Source organism: Mytilus trossulus, chromosome 3 (assembly GCF_036588685.1).
Source record: "Mytilus trossulus isolate FHL-02 chromosome 3, PNRI_Mtr1.1.1.hap1, whole genome shotgun sequence".
NCBI lineage: Eukaryota > Metazoa > Mollusca > Bivalvia > Mytilida > Mytilidae > Mytilus > Mytilus trossulus.
The window spans coordinates 10,474,302-10,494,648 of NC_086375.1; the positions used below are offsets into that span (position 1 = coordinate 10,474,302).

The 20,347-nt window shown below is 31.0% G+C and overlaps 1 long non-coding RNA gene across 1 annotated transcript; it reads right to left on the bottom strand.

Moving 5' to 3' along the window:
• Positions 1-12,429: 12,429 nt before the first annotated feature.
• On the bottom strand, positions 12,430-18,709 carry LOC134710134 (uncharacterized). The gene is made up of 3 exons (XR_010106097.1): positions 18,647-18,709; positions 15,967-16,064; positions 12,430-14,188 (listed from the first exon to the last, which is right to left on the bottom strand). It is a non-coding gene; the product is annotated as an uncharacterized LOC134710134 (long non-coding RNA).
• Between the last annotated feature and the right edge of the window lie 1,638 nt (positions 18,710-20,347).

A 20,347-nucleotide genomic window follows, 5' to 3' on the forward strand; every position in this document is an offset into this window, starting at 1 on the left:
TTACTTATAGTTCCGTAACTCTTTCTTCCGAGACCGGCCATGAAATTATCCTTGTCGGGACTTCCTGTTCTGGCACGTGCCCGGCCGGGCTCGTTGTCCCTAGGAACTATAAGTATGACGTCACTAACCGGGTTCGGGGCAGTCTACACTAAGGATTTAAAATGAGCGGACGCTCATACTTTGGCTTGTAATGGAAACTTTATTTATACAAGTAGACTTTTTTTTTTTTTAAGACATACAAACGTTTTATTTCTAAATATTTCCTGTGTACAATTACCTTAGTCGTCCAGGATCAGGCTAAGGGTCCCTGTTTACAAAAAGAAACCATCTATCCAGGGGAAATAGAAGGCAATAAAAAAAAGATATCCACTTTTAACCTTGGAATACATTTAGTGTAAAAAATATAATATCCATATAATGTTAGAAGCATCTAACAGTTCTACACTTTAATTTCAAAATAGTAAGTAAATAATTATAAGATACCCACATAAAAGATGTGCATTTACTACAATAACCATGATAGGCTAATACTTTTTTTTTATCATTTGTTTTTGATACAATTATTATTCTAATACTATAAAGCATAAAAAATGTACTTTGACTCAAGCTGTATAAAAAATGTATAAATTTTCATTATTACAGACTCCAATTTTGTCTTATCAATGATATCAACGCCTTTCAAAAGAAGAACAAATTTTAGATTATATTTCAAGTTTTGTTTCCAGATTTTATAAATATCTTGTGGTGTTTTAGGCGTTTTATTAAATTTTATTGAATTCCTAATTTTCCATAGTGTCCATTTAAAATATATGATTATTATGTTTAAAAAATTATCATATTTTAGTTGTTTCGTGTTTATTTCCAATAGAACCTCCTTTTCACCAAAAGGATTACTTATTCCTATTTTTGACTTAATAAGTATTTCTTGGAGGTTTTTTAAAATTAACTGTGATGTACTACAACTGAAAAATAAGTGTTACAGGGTTTCTATATTATTGTCATTTTGACAAATGTGGCATTTTTCATTTGATATCTTCATTTTTTTTAATCTTTCTTCAGTATATAAAATATTGTGCAAGGATTTCCATTGGAATTCTTTTACTTTATTTTCAATCTTCAAAAATTTTAGTCCCGACCACATATTTTCCCAAGGTAAATTTGTTCCATATATTTCCTCCCACTTAATTTGACATTTTGGAGATACATCTTTATTTAAAACCGTACGAATATAATTGAGTTTTAACTTTGATGGTTTGATTTTTTGGTTGTTTAAATTAATGATCTCAAGGTCATTTGAAATCTTTAATTTACTTTCATGATGCAAATTCTGGTTTCCGCAAGATTTCAAAATTTGCACGAAATCTTTAGGAATTGCCTGTTTAATTTTTGAAAATTCGGAAATACAATTTCTTCGATCAATCAACTTCTTATAAATTTCATTGCAGCTGATGAAATCTGTAGTTTCTAAATTCCAAATGTCCTGGATAGTTGTGAAACCACTTTTTAAAAAAGAAGAGTAGAACAATGATTTATTTTTGAAACGAATAGAAGAGTTTCCAAATAACCTCGTATTTAAAATAGCACTTTTATAGGGAGGTATTTCAACATTTTGAATAAATCCTGACCACGTTTTTATAATTTTCTGATAAATTTGTGGTAGTTGGTTCATATCTAAACCGTTTAAACTTGAACATTTACATACAAAAAAAGTGTCATTATATTTTTCGTCAAATTTCCGAAGCCAATACTTACCGATCGCATTCCAGCTTTCCAATGGCTCATGAATTAAACGATATACTAGTTTTGTTTGTTTGCTTTTTATAAACGTATCTATACTTACCATTCCCATCCCCCCTTTAGCTCTTTAGTATATTTATCCGGAATTCCTCGTATTTCGATCTCGTAAGAACAAAGAGAAAGTATCATATTTTTTACTATAAGTGTTTTACCTTTAAATGTAAGCTTCCTACTTTTCCATACATGTACACAGTTTTTAACCTTTTCTATTATTTTTCTCCAAATATCATTGTCATCTATTTCATAACCATGGCACACCCCTAAAGTTTTAACATTGCCTGTGATCCATTTGATTTTATCAAATTTAAATCGTTTTCTTTTAGAAGCCCCTAATAGTAAGCCTTTTGTTTTGTCATAGTTTATTTTAGAACCCAAAGCTTTTTCGTATAAGGACAAAACTTTAAAAGTATTTTCTACAGATTTTTCATTTTTATTAAATACCTGGGTGTCATCTGCAAACATACATAATTTCGTTTCTATAAAGTTTCCTCCCCCTCCTGGTAATTTTAATCCTTCTATTTTAATGTCACCCCTTATTGCACATGCCATGGGTTCAGCTTGTATGATATACAACAGAGGCGCTATTGGACACCCTTGCCTAGCGGAGCGAGTAATAGAAAAGTATCTTGATACAAACCCATTAGTTTTGATACACGTAGTAGCATTATATAATAGCATCTTTATCCATGCTCTAAATTTCCCGCCAAATTCAAATTTCTCCAATACAAAATCTATCCATTCCCATTCAACCCTATCAAAAGCTTTTTGTTGATCCAAAAATAATATAATTCCTTCTTCATCTTCGTTGTCAATATATTCTATAATGTCCTGAATCATTCGGTTAGCCTCGCTTATATTTCTACCTTTAACAAACCCCTTCTGATCGGTATGAATAATTTTAGGCAATACTATTTTAAGTCTTTCAGATAGAATCTTTGCAATAATTTTGTAATCACAATTTAGTAAAGTTAGTGGTCTCCAATTTTTTATATTTTCCGTTTCCCCTCCTTTATGTAATAAGGTTAAGACCCCCTTATGTTGAGAGTTACTCAATATAGTATCATTAAAAATTTCTTGAAATAAACTAAAAAAATCGTCTTTTATTATATCCCAGTATAAATCATAAAATTCTGATATTATACCATCTTCGCCAGGTGATTTGTTTTGTTTAAGTAATTTTAGTACCTTTTCTACTTCAGAGATATTTATATCTCTATCTAACATCTCTTGATCTTCCTTACTTACCTTGTCTACGATAAATTGACAAAGTTGTTCGCCCGCTGTTTTGTCCCACCCTTCCGTGGCAAAAAGTTCAGTATAAAATTTTACTTGTTCATTTAAGATTGAATCAATGTCACATTTATACTCACCGTTTTCTGTTTTTACACGTTGCCATAGTTTGTTCTGCCCATTTTTCTTTTCTAAATTAAAAAAGTATTTTGTCGACTTTTCCCCGTCTTCGGCCCATTTAGTTCTTGATCTAATTTTTGCAGAGACTGCTTTTTTAGTATAGTATTCCTTAATTTTATTTTCTAATTCTGAAATTTTGTCACATGATTTATTTGATTCGTTTAATTGAAGTTTCAATTTTTCAAGCTGTTTTTCTAAATCAATGACATTATTTTGTTTTGATAAACGGTTTAGTTTTTGACTAATTTCCATGGTCAAAACTTTAATTTTTGATTTTGTAACATCCCACCACTCTTGAATGCTATTGAATCGATTCTTGTTTTTAACCCAATTTTCCCAAAACGTTTTAAATGCATTTGAAAATTCATCAGTCTTAATTGTATTTAGATTCATGATCCACATTCCCGGTCCTCTTTCAATGTCATCTAATTTTATTTTTGAAGTAACTATGTCATGATCACTAAAAGGAAATGTGATTATACGTGTGTTTAAAACTTTACAGCTAAGGGATTTCGTACAAAAAATATAATCTATTCATGATTTTGAATTGCCTCTTTGAAAACTATACCGTCTATTTGTTGGAAATTTAGATCGCCATATATCATATAAATCAAAATTCAATAGAAGATTTTTCAACTCGTTTAAGCCTGCATCATCATTTTGGTGTGAAGGGGACCTATCTAACTTTCTATCTAACGCACAGTTAAAATCTCCTAAAAAGATATTATAATGGTCTGTGCCATCATCTGAATACAAGTCATTTTTAAAGTTTTTCAAGTTTTCAAAAAAATGTTTCCTTTCAGAACCCTTATTTGGGGTGTACAAATTAAAAATATGGTAAACCGCAGTGTTAGTTTTAAATTCACCAATTTGCATTCTACCTTTATCATCTATCATTGGGACATCAAAGCTAAGCGTAAAATCTTTTTTTTATAAAATTCCCACACCTCTCGATTCGTTTGTACCACAATTCCAAAAACTTTCACCACCCCCAAATTCTTTCCATTCTTTGCTCCAAAGCCAAGTTTGGTCCTGTGTACAATGTGTTTCTTGTAAACAGACAAGATCTATGTTTTGTAAAACAATCCAATTAAAAACTAATGTACGTTTTTTAACATTTCTTAAGCAATTTACGTTTATTGATGCTATTTTTATACTCATTGTAGAAGTTTGAAAGGGTAAATTTGTTTACTTCTGATGTAACGTTTAATGACACGTGATGATCTTTAATTTTGTTTCTAAACAATAGACTTCATGAAAAGTATTTACCTTTACGTAAACTTGAACACATACATGTACACTATATACACTACATATCACATATAATGCGTTTGCATTACCGTATTTGGTTAAATATAACAACCTATCATAAATATTAAATAATTTGACTTTATACTGCTCACCTTTCCTGAAACAGTTATTTTTATACATATAATAGATGAAATAAAAACTACAGTCTACAATCAATAGAAACAATATACAAATATGATGTTTGAAAGTAGTGGATATATTTACAAATTTAAAAAACTCAGGCATGCATTTTTTTTCAATTTTAGGTTTTTGATTTCTTATTAACATATACAGTTTGATTTGACATATTTTGAGTTAAGCTTTTTTCGGTTCAGTATTGGAACGTTTGGTCATTCTATCCGCGGAGGTAGGTGTGGTTGTTCCGTCACTTCTCTTTCGTTTTGGGTCCATTGGTGTGTGTATTTCCTGTACGCAGGGTTTCGGAGAATGAAAGAAATCGTCAAGTTTTCTGTTTATACTTTGTGCACCTTCAGTGCTTATATACAAGTAGACTAGCCACCACCGTATTTCAGTATAATATGTATTTATGTCAGAATCGTATGTTCAACCATAATGTTTGTCTTCAAATAAACATCTTGTTTATATTCACGTAGTTTTACGTACTTTGTCCGATATCCCACAACTTGGGTAGACAACGGGAAAACGAAGCCAGTGGAAACTTCCACTCCCGTTACAGCTTGTTATTTTTACTTTGGCACTTTCCTATGACCGATTGGAATAGACTTAATGATTAGTTTAGTTAGCATATGTTTAAAATAGTTATCAAAGGTACCAGGATTATAATTTAGTACGCCAGACGCGCGTTTCGTCTACGCTGTACAGTATATTGAGTCAGTAGTTTCTAACGATAATGATAATTTGAGATACATGTACATAAGTTTTCATCTCTAACTGTACTTTTGCTTGTATGTTTAGGATGGCATTTACTTCCACACGTTTATATCTTAGCTTTTTTGCATTTGCACGTCTTGGTTGTGCACTAATCTTTTCATTAACATCTTGTGCATGTTTTGCTTGTAAGTGACAATTAAACTAGCATTCTTTGCAGCTGCGTGCAGTGATATCAAGGTCTCGGGCCATACCGATGTGTCTGCAGTGTCTTTAAGAGGCTCTAGATCTTCAATATCGTAACATGACTGCAGTACACTTCTAGTATATTCACAGAAAAAATATTTAAAAATTAACATTAAACTATGGTCCTTGGCGGTGATGTCATCTACTTTACACAATAAACGTGGTAAATCACCAGACGCCCTGTTAACCTCCGATATGCGCAACATAACAAAACTTCATTTTACAATAAGTGCAATTGATTTTTGAGATCTTCTTATTGTTCTTACAAGTAGTCAGTAAACTTCAATGTGTGAAACTGCTTTTTTTTATTTAGTTAAAAAAAAAATTCTTATAAAAATATAATAAAATTACCATTTTAATGACATGACAACTAGAAGGGTCTGACATACCTTACGAAGAGTTTAGAAAACGTGTTAATTACCCAGATCATATGCGTACAGTTGGACCATATGAGTATTTATCTTACCTCCTATACATTTCTAGGAATATGATCGGTTAAAAGCGTCCTCGTAGATACTGTGTATATTTGATATCAGGTTAGTAGGGAGACGTGGCTTATTTCATACATGGTTAGTAGTGGTGTTTTGTCCCTTAATACTCTATATTAGACAAAAGGGAGGTGGGGCTTATTTCATACATAGTTAGTAGTGGTGTTGCTTCGCTTTATAAAAACAAAAGGTACTGAGAAAAAATCTTAACGGTTCAACAGCTACTAAATTGATGATTAAGATGGAAATAAATTCATGAAATGCATTTAAACCTAACAAGTTGTTATTATATATATTGGCATCTGTCTTTGTAGGATCGCCAGAAAAAGCTTCTTAATGCTAACAGTATTGAAGACTTGCTCATTTTGATAGTAGTCTAAATTTCACACGTTAAGATAGTCGCTAAGATAAATTCGTTACATAGTGTGCTAGTGACGTGATACGGTATATATGGGGTCAGTAAATTCAATATGGGGAGTCGAGCCTCGCTCTCACCCCATATGGAATTTACTGACCCTATATATTTCGTATTAGGTCACTACATGTAGCACACTATGTAACTAATAATACCCATATAGTCATGACCATACTCGTATGGTCCGGAAGATATATATATATATATATATATATACGAGTCTAAATTGAAAACTACGTTCAAACCTATGATTGCGTTGGATAAAAACCGCAATTTTTATACGTGTGCATGTTAATATACAACTCGTCTAAACATCAACCCAACAATGTTAGATCTGTAAATTTGCTTTCGCAAATTTTTGGTTCTTCCCTCGCCGGGATTCGAACCCATGCTACTGTGATATCGTGACACCAAATCGCCTGCACTGCAGCTGTCCCACTAGACCACACGACCAGCTGGGCTCTCAAAAAAAGAGCTTTCGCTGGCCGTATGTTACCTTTCCACGTCAGTTTTAATCTAGCGGCGTACTACAGTACATGATATATAAGGCATGAAGATGTTATTGTTACAGATCAGCTAAATTATCTATAGTAAAGGATCCTACAAATTAATGTAATATACAGTCACAGAAAATAATTATATTTATAAGTACGTCTGAGTCAGTGACAACTCTACAACAGATATATATATAGTCAGTTTGAGTAATAATTATCACATAATACCCTATTGACATAATGCTTTTCATATCATCATTTTTGAATGCGTTTTATTTCATACTGGATACAAAAATTCAATATACTGTACATACATGACATAGACACATATATGCCAGAAAAGAAGTAATGTGCCAGATACACTGTATAAACATAAACATTAATTAACATTTCCCGTCATCTATGTTAAAATAACTTTTAATATGGACATATCTCTTATTGTCATGTCATGATGTCACTATTAGAATGACTCGGAGAGAGCTTCAGTCATTTCACTAAAACTGGGTACAATTTTACTATATCCAGAAAGTGCATGCCAGAAAGGTAGGCAAGTGAGAAATACATATTAAAATTCAAATGTATGCTAAGTTAGCCAGCTATGTTGACATGTCAGCTTTGAGTTAAATACATTCATCGTACATGTACGTACATTTGTACCAACATACATTTGTACATGTACATCTTGAATATAATATATTTGAAGCCGGTTCTGGATGACTACCAACTTACTAAAATGATATAGTTATTTAAGCAAGATATTATATACAAAAAAGAAGATGTGATATGATTGTCATTGAGACAACACTCCACAAGAGACCTTGAATGTAACAGAAATTAACAGCTATAGGTCACTTTACTGCCTTCAACAATGAACAAAGCCTATACCTCATAGTCAGCTATAAAACCATATAGGTGTTCCAGATCACATGATTATTTGGACCTGACCATACATGTATTTAAATCATTGATTGATTGATTGTTGGTTGCTTTACGCCGCATTTGGGTTAAATTGAAATAAAGATTTATCAAAATCTTTATTTTTAGTTTTAAAAGTTGAAATTATTACCATAAGATGGATAAAGTGAACAAGCGAACAATTGAAATTAGACATTTGATTAATTGTAAATCTGAATGCTATTTTTGTTCTCTCGCCCAAGGTGACACTTGCTACCACAAGTAACGTAATATTTTTTTATATTAACATGTTGCAGTTCATGCATGATCCTAAGCATTTGCACTTTTTGTAAAGTTGCTAAATATTATAAAACAATTGCCCTCCCACATTATATTTACTTCCCATAACTTCAATTTCAGTGGCCATAATTCAAGTGATGAATTACTGATCGACATGCTAAATATAAGAGATTAAGGATGTACACCTCTGAGAAGCCAAAAATTTCTAGAATTAAACTTTTTTTCTAAACCGGTTTTTTGTGTTCATATGACTGTAAAAAAATAGTTGGTGAAGAAAAAATCATACGGTGGTGCACTTCTTTTTTTGCTACGGCCCTTTAAAAGTACCCAATTTTCATGATTTTCCCATTTTTCATCAGTTTTTACCTATTTTTGGGCTCTAATCATGAAAAAAATCACATTTCCACAATTAAACTTTTTGTCATACTTTCAATAAAGATGGAGGGGACCAATCTGAATAAATTTTAATTTCAAAAACTATAGGTAGGTGTTAATATCAGAAAGTTTTATCATATTTTGATGCTTTTTTGTGTCAAATATACCATGTTGTCAATTTTGTAAATTTGTGATTTTTCTCCGTTTTAAGTACAAATTGCATATTTTTTCAACTTCTTTGTTATAAATGATTGAAAACATTCATATCTAAGAAATTTGAAAAGAAAAAAGGGATGTGGGATGTACATGTTTGTGGTAAAATCATTTTATGTATCCCTCACCTATTTCTCGATATTTTGGCTAAAAAGACTGACTCGATTGGTAATAAAATTTGAAAAATGTATTACTCAAAAACTACTAATTGGAAATACCCAATTTTTTTACAGAGTTGAGTTTGATTATTACATTTTTTAAATTCATTCATATTTTACACTTGTATCTCATGTTTTAGATATAATTCTAGAACGAGATTTCAACGAGACTGAACGAGACTGAAATGTCAGAAGAATACATCCTTAACAGATTTAATAAGCGTGACTTTTTTTAAATAGTTTGAATATAAACTTCTTATTTCAATTACAATTGAACTTTTATATTAATTTGAGAGTAAAGTTATGTTGATCTGTTATATGCATTTGTATCCAATAAACTTGACTAACTTCTTAATACTAGTCAGACTGTTCGCGTACGGTCGACCATATGAGTATTTAAAAAAAGTATGCATACAGTCCAAACGGTACGCGTACAGTCCAATAACTCATACGGTCTGGTACATAGGCATTATATAGTTTTTCCACTTTTGTTTATATTCATTATGTTATTTAGTTTTGTAATTTAATGGCGTTTGCTGATGTCAACTTTTTTATTCAACAGGCACATGCTATTTTTACTTTATATATAGCTTCCTAGAAGATCAGGCAGGGTATATATAGCTTCCTAGAAGATCAGGCAGGGTAACTCTTTGCATTATGCCATATTACCTGGCTGGTAACTGTTTATGTGCTATTTACATTAAAATTGTAGCACTTTACATTTGCTGGGTAGGTTAAAATATCTCATCATTAAGAACATGGCAGCAATAAAGAAGATGAGGCATGAAAAAATGAAACTGAAATGATGAGTTCCTTGGGTCATTGCCTATTTCAATTGTTGATGTAAAAGAAGTCCATACTGACCATGTACTTGTAAGTTTTACTATCTGGAATATGCTGTTTTACTTATATTATCAGCACTAACTTATTTAAGACTGTATGAAGTCATATAATTGCTTATCGCCACTTCATTTTGTGTCTGATCATGTGTGGCAATCATACCACATCTCATTTTTGTTGAGTCACCGACTTTTGTCAGAGAAGGGAGACATCACGATTCTACATTGCATTGGCAACAGCTTCCACAAATATTCACTCTGTGGTTAAAGTTTTGTAAAAAAAAACCTTGATTATCCCTATTTTACTTATAAGTGGAGTTTTTATTCTAGTAAACATTACAAATACTCTGTGGTTAAAGTTTAAAATTTTAATAACTTTCTTAAACTATCCTGGATTTGTACGAAACTTGGACAGAAGGTTGTTTATGATCAAAAGCTAAAAAAAAATCTTATGGAGGAATTTAAATAGAGAAAAATAGTCAACAAATGACCGAACATCGCATTAATTTTATATCACTTGGAAACCACGGTAATTCATTGTAAGCACTGTAATAAATGTATTCAATCGTAGAAAGCATCATACATTCAAAATTAAAATTAAACTGAAGAAGATATGTGTGAGGAATGAAAATTATTTGTTCTTATTGCTGACAATAAAAAATTATGGACCGTTATTTAATATGACAAAACACTATAATCCCTAGGTCACTCACGCTTTTTGCATTTTAAAAGTAAGTGTAACAGATGTTGAATTTAATATATTTGTACATTATTTTTTTATATGTAACAGTTAACTGTTACAATTGAAATACTTGTAAGTTCATATCATTTTAATTTAAACCAAATTATAGGACCAGGATAGTTTTTTTATATCCAAACTTAAAAAACATATTGCTTTGATTCCATTTACCAATATATCAAAGATATATTATTATTTAAAAGATGGTTAAATTCGTGATTATAGCATAAATTTGTAACAATATTATTTCATAAATTAATAGTAAATTCTTGCAATACAATCTTACCATGAGATTTAAAAAAAATAAAATATACAATTAATGGGTGCAAAATTCATTCTATAACATTAAAGAGATGTTAAAGATATATTTATCTCTATATTTTGTTTAGTATTTTTATGTTGCAAATATGTCAATGGTTGATTTTGCGGTCACAATTTAACAAATAGAATTTCTGTAAATTTGTTCTCGCATATCTGACACTGATTACTGGTATAAATGGGGTTGCAAAAAAGGGTTATATTACTACTTAAATTTGGAGATTTTGTTATTGCATTGTTAGATTTGTAAGATCACAGACTGAAAACTCATAAGTTTGTAAAAGTAAAATCTATTCTTTGTCTAACATTTGTCTAAGTTCATTACAAAATGTAGAGTAATTTTTCTTCCTTAATTTCTGTTGGAATATTATTAACACTGTGCGGGACAAATTTGCCATTCCGGTATCGGCAAATCTGACTTTGTCGGTTTACAAGATATCAACAAAAAAATTTGCCCAGTGATAGATTATTGAAAAATTTTAAAAATGCCATATGTCCCAACTTGTCACTGTTGTCACTCTTGTCACTGCAGCTGATTAAAAGTACATTTCCCATGGGAAATTTGATAATTCCCATGGGAATATTAGAAATTCCCATGGGAACATTGAAAGTTCCCATGGGAAAAACTACTTTTCCCATGGGAAGTTTAAAGTTTCCATAGGAACTTTAAAGTTCCAATGGGAACATAAGTAAATTGTTTGTTCCCATGGGAAGTTCTAAATTTCCCATGGGAAACATTAAATTTCCCTAGGGAATTTTTCTTCCCATGGGAACTCCTTTTCTTCCCATGGGAAAATACTTTTCCCATGGGAACGATATTTTTTCCCATGGGAACAATATTTTTTCCCATGGGAACAATATTTTTTCCCATGGGAACAATATTTTTTCCCATGGGAACAATAATTGTTCACATGGGAAGTGATATAACTAAAAAGAAAACATAAAAAAATCATCTCATTGCATGAGTGAAGCAATTTCACAAAACAGACTAAGTTATTATGGGTACAAATATTTCTTTGTATTTTAATTGTAGAAATGTATAATTGTGTGTTCTACGATTTTTGTCTTAGCATGATTAATTGAAAGTAAATCGCTATGTGTCATAGTGCAAATCCAGTTTTTAAAATTTAACTACTATAAATTCAGAAATTATTGCTGTTTTTATTATTGTGAAAATAGTGACAGGGTTATGATCACAATAATATACACTTGCATATTTAAATTTTTTATGAACTAAACAGGATAATTCTTAATTTTGCACACAAAAAAATGATGAAATTGAGAAAAATCGCACTTACAATTGCTAGCAATAATTTCTGAATTTTCAGTATATATAGTTTTGCATATTTAGCTTTCACACAGTGTCTTATGTTTATCCATTTGAATGATTTTGTGTTTTTTTCATGCAGACATTTAAATGTTGATAGGTCTTGCTCATTGTTGACGGCTGTTCAGTCACTGGCTGAAAATACCTTTATCTCTGGTTTTTAGTTGTCTCATTGGCAATCACATACCATATCCTTACTTAATTTCAACACTTCTTAATTTAAGTTATGTACATTTGAGAATATCATTTTCAAAAAGAAAAAACATTACAATTCGTATAACAAATAAGGCACATGTGTTTTAATATTTCATCTTTCACTGAGATAACACCATCAAGTAAAAATGTATGAAACAAAAACAGAAAATTAAACTAACAGCAATAAAATAACTTAAGCAAATGTCAATAAACCTGCACAAATAACATGAATAGTATATCTAAGGTCATAAGCAAGTGACAATAAACATGCAGCAATAGTATATCTAAGGTCATAAGCATAAACATGCAGCAATATTATACATTGTATATCTAAGGTCATAAGCAAAAGACAATCAACAGACAGCAATAGTATATCTAAGGTCATAAGCATAAACATGCAGCAATAATATATCTAAGGTCATAAGCAAGTGACAATCAACATACAACAATAATGTATCTAAGGTCATAAGCATTAACATACAGCAATAATGTATCTAAGGTCATAAGCATTAACATGCAGCAATGATATATCTAAGGTCATAAGCAAGTGACAATCAACATACAGCAATAATATATCTAAGGTCATAAGCATAAACATACAGCATTTATAATATATATCTAAGATCATAAGCAAGAGACAATAAACAGGTCTTGTATAAGAATATTAACAGTATCTGGGACAAGTTTGCAATTCCGCTGAGTGCAAAAGTTGTCACCTTAATTTCTGGAGTTAAGTCAAAATAAAGTTGATAACTTGATAAGTATTGGTTCTCTGATATTTGTTCTAAAAATGTTTGGCTCTAGCACCACTGTTGAAAAAGTTATGCCCCTTTTTTCAACAATTTCCTTAGAGGAAAAAGAGTTTTCCTCAAGGGAAAAAGATTTCCCTTAGGGAATTTGCTGCATAATTATTTCCTTTGAGGAAATTCTTTTTCTTTTGAGGAAATTTGCCGCTTCAAATTTTCCTTTGAGGAAATTTCCTCTAAGGAAATCATTGTTCTTCAAATTTCTTCTAAGGAAAATTCTGAACATCAAATTTCCCTTAAGGAAATGTTTTTCCTCTATGGAAATTTCATAACAGTACAAACAGTATAAATATATTTTCTCCTAGACTGAATTATTGATACAAAAGATATTAATATAAACTTTAATACAATTTTTCATGGTGAGTATTAAACATACAAAAACAAAAAGCTGACTGTTTAACATGTTTAAGACAATACAATAATAAGCAAAACACTGAATATCATACTATTTGTGATGTTATTAATATTGTGCTTATATTTGCATATTAAATAAAATAAACACTTTTCATGTCAAATTAACTTGTCTTCTGTTTCAGCTGCTGTGTATAATTATTCTAACCCCTACATAACAGTTCAGTGCATAAATAATTCCATCCACAAGACATCTTCCTTCAATTGGTTGAATAAATTTTGGCAACTTGTTCTTCAAACATCTTCTCTGTATATTTGATATGATGGAGAGCCATGTACATAATATTATGTACATGATTGGATAACGCATGTGTTTATTTCAACAACAAACATGACAAAGATACTATTTTTTTTCTTAATTTCTCCATAATCCATCAGTGAATATGTAGGTTGTTACATTTTACACCATTGTGTTCTTGTGCATCTTTGATAGTACTCCATTTTGTTTATAGCAATTTTGTAGAATTTTTTCTATTTCTTTTTCCAGAAAAACACACAATTGAGTTCATTTCACATTAATTAATCCAATTAGCACATTATGTAGAAAAGTATTAATAAATAAGTTTCCTCTTCAGTATAGACTTGCAGGACCTGACGATGATCATAAAAACCAAGATATTTGACCTATAAATACACAAAATAAAAAAAATAAAGTTATAAACATGATAAATGCATAAAAAAACAGAAATATAAATAAGCTTATTTTATCATGTTTTAATTAAAGTCATAAGAAATCTCAAATTAAAAAAAAATATGCATATGTTTTTTATAACTAAATGGATAGTTTTCATTATACATGTACAACTTAAGTACATATACTTTTTTCTGAGGAAAATTCTTTAATTTGTCCACATTTAGAAGAAGTTTACTTATTTTTAATTGCTTGCTTCCAGGAAGCAATACGCCGATATATATTTTCCATATGCATAGTGACCCGAGCGTAACCCTCCTCGTAAAAATCCGGTGACCACAAAATATGCAAGGATCTGTCATTGAAATAAACAAATAGCTGATTATACATGTTAAACACGTGCTCAATACCCATGCTTTTTGGGATTTGTGTACTATAAGGTGACAATCGGTAAAACTCAGCTTCAAAACACAGCATTTAATGAGCAGCATTATTTGTTAAATCATAACAAACAGAGAGACAAAAAAATTGACGATTTATATGATATACTTGTGAATGAAGTTTATGATGTATACATGCATTGCTTCAAAAATTGGACAAACTTTATTTTTCTTCACTCACTCGTTTCATATGACTTTAACATTTGAGAAACTTTCATTTGATATTCTGACTTGTCATGCTTTATATGAGTTCTCTTATTTCAGTGCTTTATGTCCAAGATTTAATATTCGTTGTTTAGTGCCTTGCAGTGATATTTAAAGTTTAGCCACTTGCAAAAGTTGATATAGAATGTTCATATGTTGTGTTATTTGAACCACTGTCCTATATTATGGTCAGGTAAGAGGTTGAGTGCTCACAGACATGTTTTTTTTTTTTAATTGTTATTGTTTTTGAACATATTGAGGCCGTAGTTTTTTTATTTTTAGTTTTACGAACCCTCCTACCCTAATTTTTGCCAAATAGGAAAAAATATAAAATTAAAAATGTTGATTTTTATTTTTTTTTCTCCTCCGACCCAGTGTTTTTCATGCAAAAAAAAATAAATTTTAGTTCATAACTGCATGAAAGAATCTAAATTTATGCTCTTGGTGATTTAGTAAGTTTTTGCACATTGATTTTCAATTCAAACCTTGTCAAGAAAAAAAAATAGTTGTTACACTAGTAGAAAATCTCCTGGTGAAATAAAAAAAAAAAAATTTGATATTGACGGTTGGTATTAAAAAAAAATCAGCAGCAGCAGCATTTTTTTTATTATTTTTTTTCGTCCTCCTACCCATTGGTTTTGTCAAAAAATTTCGTAAAACTAAAAATATAATAACTATGGCCTGAACTAAATTGGATTGTTTAAATCTTTTCATGTTGGGATCTTTATTGGCTGACTTATAAAGGAAGTGTTGTCTCATTATTGAAGGCCAGTCCATCATTGGCCTTTAATTTCTTGCATCCACTTTTTTTAACTCTAGTGGATAAGTCACTCATTTACCATACCACATCTTCTTATTTTTATAAGAGTCATCATTCAAAGGCAATTACTTTTATCGTGTTTATTACTGTATTTCAGAAATCATCCAGAGGTTTTTAGTAATGCGAGTAATGTAAAAAATCATATTTTGATAACAGAAACATATATATATATCATGTATAAATATAATTGATGCAGATTTTTTTTGTAATCACAATGAGTTGTCATTGGTTGTCATTTCCCTAAAAAATCACAATAATAAATGCTAGCAATAATTTCTGAATTTACAGTTTATAGAAGTGGTCTTACCATTTAGGCCTTGTTGTATTCTGTTTATCTTGTTTTGTCGCTCATTTCTATTGAAACTGTTTATATTTTTCATTATTTTTCTATATATATTTCTTGTCCTATAAAACATGAAAAGGGTAAAAACTATTATTAAACATCAGTATTTTCTTTATATACAACAATATTTAATTTGAATGGAATATTTGTGCTATTTCATTTCACAAACTTTTTTTCAGTCATGACTTTCAAAGACTTTCACCCTGGTCAATAGTTTAAAAAACAAACATTCCCATACTTTTTCTTCTTGTTTGTACTAATTTTTCATTGGACAACAAAAACATGATTCAACTATTCTTCTATGATTTTTTTTGCTTGGCTACGTTAAACTCTGAAATATTGTTTACAGTATAATCTGTATGTGTCTCACTCGTCAAAAGTTGAAATTAATATATATAAATAACCAATAAGAATGCTATGCATGGCTCAGCTTGATACAAACATAAACTTAAATAAACCCTGAACAGTTGGGACAAGTATGGACACAACATTCAAGCTGGATACAACTCTGAATTTTAAATTTGGATTGTGATTCAATAGTTGATGCAGCATAGGTTTCTGACACAGAATGAATGTGGTCCAAGTACTTAAAAATTTTAAATTGACAATTAACCTCTAAAATGTTCCAATATTCAAAATCTTAATACATGGTTAGATGCAGCATATCAACATGATCAAAGAACTCAAATAATTCATTTTTGATGAAATCAAATAAAGTTCAATTTTGGACCCTTTAGATCTCACTGTGGACCAATTTGATAACGGGCCAGAATATCAAAAATCTAAATGAATGGTTAGATTCAGCATATCAAAGAACCCCATATATTCAATTTTTTGGAAATCAAACAAAGTAAAATATTGGACCCCAATTTTGACCAACTTGAATTTGGGCCCATACTAAAAATCTAAGTAAATATTCAGATTCGGCATATTAAAGAACACCAAGAATTTAAATATTATTAAAATCAAAATAAGTTTAATTTTGGACCCTTTGAACCTTAAGATAGACCAATTTAAACAGGACCAAAAAACTAGGAATCTAAATCATGTAAATACACAGTTAGATTTGGAATATATATATATATCAAAGTACCCCAATAATTCAATTTTCTATAAAATCAAACAAGTTTAATATTGGCCCCTTTTCGCCCCTAATTCATGTAATTCCTAAACTCTGGTCACAAACCCTGTGTTTGAGTTTCATAGATTTCTGTTAACTTATACTTTAAGTAATTATGCGAAAACCAAGTGTCTTTGGACTACGACAACTACATGATAAAATTGAGAATGGAAATGGGGAATGTGTCAAAGACCCCCCATTTTTTGGACTATCAATGCATTTGAATGGGGACATGTAATTAACCCCCCCTTTTTTTGTCCTGATTTAGGAACTCCCTTTTTAGAATGGCTGGATCCGCCCCTGAAGGGTCTATAATTAAGTTTGACAACTTCTGACATACTACTTTACCAAACAAATTGACACATTTCATCCAATTTAATTTCATCCTTTACTTGCTATTTCATCCATAATATTTTCAAGAGCTTATTTTCAGTGGACAACAACAAATGGAAGTTTTTAACGACCATGACTGGCTATAATATATATATAGCACTTGCACAGTCGTTCCAGTGGACCGACCGTGCAACTGGGCTGTATAGCCAGTCAAGGTCGTTAAAAACTTCCATTTGTTGTTCCAGTGGACATATTTCATACAAGATAACTTACTCTTTTTATATATATGACAATTGTTGTTCAATCTGATACACGTACCTATAATGCACAGTATTTTGAACAGCTTCAAATATATGGGGTCCGTAGTAATACCGCAAAGGACCTCCTTAGTGCACTAAGAACAAAAATGTGCACTAAGGACCTGATGGAATAATACAACTGTTACAAAGGACATGGCATATAAAAAAAGACTTTGTAAAAATTCATAATTTAATATGGTATGATTGCCTTTTACAGCTGACTATGCGGTATGGGCTTTACCTCGGGCTTTGCTCATTGTTGAAGGCTGTATAGTGACCTAGTATGGTTGTTAATGTCTGTGTCATTTTGGTCTCTTGTGGACAGTTGTCTCATTGGCAATCATACCACATCTTTTTTATATTGGCTCATTGTTGAAGGCCGTAAAGACCTAAAGTTGTTAATGTCTGTGTCATTTTGGTCTCTTGTGGACAGTTGTCTCATTGGCAATCATACCACATCTATTTTATATTGGCTCATTGTTGAAGGCCGTAAAGACCTAAAGTTGTTAATGTCTGTGTCATTTTGGTCTCTTGTGGACAGTTGTCTCATTGGCAATCATACCACATCTTCTTTTTTATATTATTATGAACAATTTCTTTAAATTAAAAATGGATGTATGTATATACATGTAATAAAAAGAAGATATTTCAAGACCTTTTTTTTATTTATATTCAAACAAATTGTTTGTGACTTTTTGTCTTATCAACTTTGTTACTTTATGTCTGAGTCAGGCATGTGTCTGACTTTTTGTCCTGTGACTTTTTGTCGGAATGTCCTGTGGCTTTCTGTTCGTTTACCTTCCATCTTAATCAGTGAACTGAATAACTGTTGTTTTCAGAAGTCAAGGGAGTGTTAAAAAATCACATGTGCAAATTGAGAGTCAACACTTACACAGGGACTACACAATACTTTTTTCAGAATGTCAGCGAAAAAGAATCACTGGTGACAGGGGAGTGTAACCGATGAATCAGATAAGATTTTCCGGTACGTCTAAACACCGCTCAGGAGGACCTCCTGAGTGCACACATGCAGGGCATACAAAGTGCACTCATGACAGACCATATATAGTCGTCGTATCTATATATATACACACATGATGGATGTATATATTCGTTATAGATCGTTATACACTTCTCATTTTAGAGTTAAATTTGTAAGTAACTGCTGGGGAACCTCTTAAGATTTTAAAATAATAATGCTAAAAAGCACCCTTGCCTTGCATACTGAGGTGGCAAACTGGTGTGTGTCAGTATTTTGATGTAAAACTGCGTAGTTTCATATCGTTTGATTCAACGTTTGGTTGGTTATTTTTTAAGGATCGTTGTAAAATTATATCTAAATCTTTGTTAAAATACGATTTTAAATTGTTCAATTCTTTCTATTTCATAATTTTGTCAAAGTCTTCTTTTTAAAGTTTTAAATTTTAAAGAAAAAATGAATATTCCATTTTGATTTGGAGAAAATCTTTTTGAACTGTTATGACATGGTACCGTGTTGCAAAGCTGATTACAGGTAACTATAACATACAGTAATTTTCCATTACGACAGTGCGTGTATTCTCGGGTGTGTATAACGTATAGTTTTCTAGAGAACATCCTGTCTACGTGTAATACAGATTGATGACATTATACAACATTTCTTTTGTTAAATGTGATAAGGTATCTGTGTCCATTCCCTATTTCAACACCACTAATTTTTCGAAGAAAAAAAATCCAAAAATAATTTATATGAAATTAAGAAGAAAAGAAGCAAATATATATAAACTTCAGTAATTACGCATTGAGTAAACATAATTTCAAAATTGCATGAACAAATCCGTGACAAAACGTATACATGTATGAATTAAGATGTGTTTAAAAAGACCCATTGGCTTTAGTTCACACTAGGACCTAAGATAACTAGAACCAGAGACATATAATACATGTATTATATGTCTCTGCTAGAACTAAGCAATGGTTGATCCAGAAATGTTCATAAGTGGGGACTCATTGACTGCCTTAGAGGGGTCACGTCCAGTCATGCTTCCGTGATTCCCTCTATAATCTACCATTTGTTTCCCAAGATTAAGGGGGTGCAGCTGGAAAAAAACGAAATCCGCCTCTGCTAATTGGGAAGTCATTTGGTCTGATAAACACATATATATAAATATACCTCTGTGGCGGATCCAGCAATTTTTAAAGGGGGCAACCCAGGACAAAACGGGGAGGGGGTGGTTCCAACCATATGTCCCCATTCAAATGCATTGATCGTACAAAAAAGGGGTGGTTCCAACCCCCCGAAACCCTCCCTCTGGATCCGCCACTGATACATAGTATGCATATAATTAAGAACAGCTTGTGTTGCACACAGGACATTAAGTAACTTAGGACATGTATATATAATAATGAGAGTTCAGGGTTTACATTAGATTGATAACTTATTTTATAATTTTGTTATTTTGTTTTTTTGTTCAGAGACATATAATACATGTATTGAGACATATATAATACATGGACATATAATACATGTGTCTCTGGAAAAATCAAACCATCTTTTAAGAAGTTATTTCAGTTTGAATCGACTGTCTTTTGCATTAGGATTCCAACACGTTAA